The following is a 6,000-nucleotide window of genomic DNA, read 5'->3' on the forward strand; positions in this document are numbered from 1 at the left end:
AACCAACTGCTCTCTGATTGTATTTGAGGCCTACTCCACAGGAGGAAATTCATGTCTGGTACTAAAAACCTTGTCAAGAGTTGGGAAGGTCATAGGGAGAAAGTTACTACTGTTGTTTGCCTAATATTATGCATCCCAAGTTGCTCTCTAAGTATGCATGCTTATTCCCATAGAGTAAAGCTATTCTCACTTTCTGCCAGAGAAACTTTATTTTTTTTAATTTTTTTTTTTTTTCAGATGGTGGTAAGTACTGGGGAGATTCAAAACTTGTCAAAGTGCTGAGAAGTCACAGGTCATAAGTAAGTGAGACATCTCTTCAAGGTGCAGGGAACACTGCACAAGAGGTGTCAGAAGATGTAAGAGCCAGGGGATGGGGAGGAGTGCTTTGGAATACGGTCCTCTGGACACAAAAAGGCCATTGCACTTATGACTTCATAGCAGCTGTCATTATCCACAAAAGACCTGAACAATATTGAGCCCATCAACATATCACAGATGATGATGATGGAGGAGGGCAAAAGAGAGACAGAGATGTCAAAATAGAAGGATTAGTTGGAAAGAAGTGGTTCAGTGGTAAAGGGATGGAGATATAGGGCAAAAGAAAATAATGGGAGGGGATTAAAATCAAAATACTTTATGTACATGTACAAAAATAGTCAATAAAAAAGTTTAAGGCTCTGGGCATGGAAGCACACATCTTTAATCCAAGCTCTCAAAAGGCAGAGGTAGTAGGAACACTGTGAGTTTCAGGCCAGCCTGGGACTACAGAGTGAGTTCCAAGTCAGCTTGGGCTAGAGTGAGACCCTACCTCAAAAAAACAGAAAAAGGGGCTGGAGAGATGGTTTAGTGGTTAAGCGCTTGCCTGTGAAGCCTAAGGACCCCGGTTCGAGGCTCGGTTCCCCAGGTCTCACATTAGCCAGATACATAAGGGGGCGCACGCGTCTGGAGTTCGTTTGCAGTGGCTGGAAGCCCTGCCATGCCCATTCTCTGTCTCTCTCTCTCTCACTCTGCCTCTTTCTCTTTCTGTCTGTCACTGTCAAATAAATAAATAAAAATAAACAAAAAAAATTTAAAAATAGAAAAAGAATCTTTAAGGCTGAGGAGATGGCTCGGTGATTAAAGGCACTGCTTGTAAAATCTGAAGCCCTGGGTTCAATTCCCCAGAACCCATGTAAAGGCAGATGTACAACATGGTGCATGCATCTGGAGTTCACTTGCAGAGCCAAGAGACCCTGGTGTACTCTGTGTGTGTCTGTGTCCCTCTCTCTGCCTACAAATAAAGAAATAAATACCGCTCTGAGAATACATAGTGAATTCCAGGTCAGCCTGAGCTAGAGTGAGACCCTATCTCGAAATACCAAAAAATAATAAATAAAATTTAAAATTGTATTTATTTTTAAATAAATAAATAAAATTTTTTTAAAAGAGAGGCCCTGACTCAAACACAGTAGAAGTACAAGACCAACAACCCAAAGCTATCTTCTGACCTCCACATGTGCCCATGGCAGATGCATGTGTGTGAGCATGCACATACACACACGCACATACACTCATGCATACGCAATTATTATTTTTTTTTTGTTGGCTTTTTTTTTTTTTAGAGGTAGGGTCTCATTCTAGCTCAGGCTGACCTGGAATTCACTATGTAATCTCAGGGTGGCCTCGAACTCATGGTAATTCCCCTACCTCTGCCTCCCAAGTGCCACCACACCTGATCATTATCCGCAAAAGACCTGAACAATATTGAACCTATCAACATATCACAGGTGATAATGATAGAGGAGGGCAAAAGAGAGACAGAGCTGTCAACATACGAAGTTTTTTATTTTTATTTTTATTTTGTTTGAGAGAGGCAGATAGATACAGAAAGAGACAGACAGAGAGGGGGAGGGGAAGAGTAGAGATGCACCAGGGCCTTCAGCCACTGCAAACAAACTTCAGACACAAGGTGGTGAGGAGATGGCTCAGTGATTAAAGGTACTTGCTTGCAAAGTTTCTCTGCCCAAGTTCAATTCCCTGATACCCACATGAAGCCAAATGTGCAAAGTAGTATAAGTATCTGTAGTGGTTCAGTTGCAATGGCAAGAGGATCTGGCCCACCTATATATGTTTTTTCTCTCCTCTTTTTTTTTCTTTTCTTCCCTTCTCATCTTTCTCTCTCTCATTGCAAATAAATAATGGGCTGGAGAAATTGCTCAGTGGTTAAGGTGCTTGCCTGCAAAGTAAATAAATAAAAATTAAAAAGAAAAAAACTACAGTCTATCTTATGACCTTGGAATAGGCATCATTTCAAAGTTAAGATAAATGAGGTACAAAAAAATTTTCCATGAGTTACTAACTCAACATTTATTTTATTTAATTATTTATTTGAGAGAGAAAGAGGCAGAGAGTGAGCAAGAGAAAATGGGTGTGGCAGGGCCTCTAGCCAGTGCAAATGAACTCCAGAAGCATGCACCACATTGTGCATCCGGCTTTACATGGGTACTTTGGGATTGAACCTGGGTACTTAGGCTTTGCAGACAAGCACCTTAACTGCTGGGCCACCTCTGTAGCCCTAACTCAATATTTTTATGTCAAAAACTAGTAGCAGGGCCAGGCTTAATATTTCCTATTGTCCATTTGCTGAGGGAGGTTGGGTTCTATAGACAAAACGCGCAGCAGTGGTTCTCAGGGGCTAGCGATAGGTGGGGTGGGGAATAATTGCTAATAGATAGAGAACTTAATGATTTACATCAGTGGGGGAGGGAGGGTTAGGAGGACAGACCGGCTCCCTTTCTTCATGCAGGCCAGTGTCTGTGAGGGAGGGAGACAGGTAAAACCATCCTTGTGGTCCAGTACGTAAAATGTGGTGGGCAAAGAGAGGAAGGGAGCTGGGCCCACAGTACTTACACAGAGAGTGACTTCTAAGAATGGCCAAGTCAGCTGAAGGAAGAGGGTTGGGAAGCAGCAAAAAGTGAATTATGGTGCTGTTGGCAAAGTTAACAGTGTGGGGCTGGAGAGATGGCTTAGCGGTTAAGCGCTTGCCTGTGAAGCCTAAGGACCCCGGTTCGAGGCTCGGTTCCCCAGGTCCCACGTTAGCCAGATGCACAAGGGGGCGCACGCGTCTGGAGTTCGTTGGCAGAGGCTGGAAGCCCTGGCGCACCCATTCTCTCTCTCTCCCTCTATCTGTCTTTCTCTCTTTCTCCCTGTGTCTGTCGCTCTCAAATAAATAAATAAAAATTAAAAAAAAAAAAAGTTAACAGTGTGTTCAGGGGCCCCAAATGGAAAAAAAAAAAAAAAAAGCAGATATTATTTAGAGAACTGAGGGACAAAATAAATCAGTTCAGTGGGAACAAGGTAGGACGCAAATAAAATGAGAGGTCAGAATATAGTAGAGATCTAAATATGCGACTATGGCAAAAAATAAAATGGAGAACTATCAGTGCGTTTTAAGAAGCACATGACATAATTTGAGTTTCTGAGAAGTTACTACAGAATGTAGAATGGAGGCCAGCAGAGTAGTTAGGGGACTTGAAAGGATGATTTTGGTGAAAAAGAGCGACTATAGTGTGACTAAACCAGGGTCGTGGCAACAGACTGGGGAAGAGATATTTTAAAATTCGAATCATCAGTAACTAGGAATCAGTTGGAATGAGATTCTAGAAAGAAAGCCTAGGATTATTCTGAGTTTCTGGCATGAGACTCATGGAGCCATTCATGATGTTGGAAACACAGAAGAGGATATTTAGGGAGATTTTAGGTTTAGAAATATTAGGTTAGCTGGGCGTGGTGACGCACGCCTTTAACCCCAGCACTCGGGAGGCAGAGGTAGGAGGATCGCCGTGAGTTCGAGGCCACCCTGAGACTCCATAGTGAATTCCAAGTCAGCCTAAGCTAGAGTGAGACCCTACCTCAAAAAAACAAACAAACAATAAAAAGATATTAGGCTGAGGTACCTCTAAAGAGATCTAAAAGATGGGCTGGAGGGATGGCTTAGCAGCTAAGGCATTTGTATGCAAAGCCAAAGGACCCAGGTTCAATTCCCCAAGACCCACGTTAGCCAGACACACAAGGTAGCACACATGTTTGGAGTTCATTTGCAGTGGCTGGTGGCCCTGGTGCACCCATTCTCTCTCTCTCTTTCTCTGTCAAATAAATAAATAAATAAATAACAATAAAATATTTTTTTTTAAAAAAAGAAAATGCCAACTGGTAGTGGGTGCTACATGTCCAAAGCCTAAATTCACAGACCAATGAGCCACTGCCTATAGTAGAGATCTGAAATGTCCCTCAAAGGGCTAGAGATGGAGTTCAGCTGGTAGAGAGCTTGCCTAGGATGCAGGAAGCACTCTGAGTTTGATCTCTAGCACCATAAAAACTACTTTGTCTAAAAGCACTCAAGAGATAAAGGCAGGAAGATCATGAGTTCAAGGTCATCTTTAGATACTTAGTGGATTTGAGACCAGCCTAGGATGCATGAGACCCCATCTCAAAGTAAAATAAAATCAAATAAGTGTTCCCATATCCTATGTGTTGATGTCCTGGTCCTCAGTCCATGGCACTGTTGGGGGTGACAGGACCTTTAAGAGTAGGGGCTGAGGCTGGAGAGATGGCTTAGCGATTAAGGCACTTGCCCTCAAAGCCTAATGACCTGGGTTCAGTTTTCCCTACTACCCACATAAAACTAGATGCACAAAGTTGTGCAGGCATATGGAGTTTGTTTGCATCAGCTAGAGGCCCTGGTATGCCCATTCTCTCTTTCTCTCTGTCTGTTTGCAAAGCAATTAAAAAAAAAAAAAGAGTAAAGGGCTGGAGGGATGGCTTAGCAGTTAAGGCACTTGCCTGTGAAGCCTAAGGACCCAGGTTCAATTCCCCTGTACTGATGTAAGCCAGATGCACAAGGTGGCACATGCATATGGAATTTGTAGTGGCTGGAAGTGCTGGCTTGCCTATTCTCTCTTCCTCTCTGTCTCTCTCTCTCTCTCAAATAGATAAACTAAAAAGGGAAGAGTAGGACCTCATTAGAGGATATTAGGTTTTTGGAGGGGGGAGCATGCCCTTGGAGGGGATATTAGGACCTTGACCCATTCTTGACTCTTCTGCTTCCCAGCTGCCATGAAATGAATCCTGCTCACACTGTGCTATGATGTACTGTGACAAACTTCTGAAACCCTGAACCAGAATTAAGCCTTTCATCTCTTTAAGTTGATTAGCTTATGTATTTGTTACAGTGACAGAAACCAGCCTACAGATACAAATTGAAGCCACGGTAGGAGATGGCATCTTGGGGAAAGTAGACACAGAAGAGAAGGGATCTCAGGGTCTAACCAGGAGGAACAGCAAGGAGCAAAAAACGACAGAAGGAACCTGAAAAGCAGACTGGTGCAGCCAAGAGGAAGGAGGAGAAGAATGGGTCATTGTGTCACAGAAGCCAAGAAAGAAGTGATGAAATATGTCAAGTGCTAAAGGGAGGTCAGTAGGACAGAACCTGGAATTTTCTTTGGAATTTAGTAACAAGGAAGTTGCTAGAAACTTGAGGACTTCAGTGGAAATCTCCATTTGAGTAAATAGTTTGAGGTCCTGAAAATAAGGCAGTGGAAAGATTTTTTTCTTTTTTTTTTTTGAGGCAGGGTCTCACTCTAGCTCAGGCTGACCTGGAATTCACTGTGTAGTCTCAGGGTGGCCTTGAACTCACAGCGATACTCCTACCTCTGCCTCCCAAGTACTAGGATTAAAGGTGTGAAAGAATTCTTTTAAGGAATAGTTTTGATCCAGGCATGGTGGCGCATGCCTTTAATCCCAGCTCTTGGGAGGCAGAAGTAGGGGGATTGTCGTGAGTTTGAGGCCACCCTGAGACTACAGAATGAATTCCAGGTCAGCCTGGGTTAGAGTGAGACCCTACCTCGCAACCCCCACACCACTGAAAAAAAGAAATAAGTGTGCTAGAGAGATGGCTTAGCAGTTAAAGCACTTGCCTGCAAAGCCTAAGGACCCAGGTTCGATTCCCCAGTACCCATGTAA

Source organism: Jaculus jaculus, chromosome 11 (assembly GCF_020740685.1).
Source record: "Jaculus jaculus isolate mJacJac1 chromosome 11, mJacJac1.mat.Y.cur, whole genome shotgun sequence".
In the NCBI taxonomy this organism is placed as follows: domain Eukaryota; kingdom Metazoa; phylum Chordata; class Mammalia; order Rodentia; family Dipodidae; genus Jaculus; species Jaculus jaculus.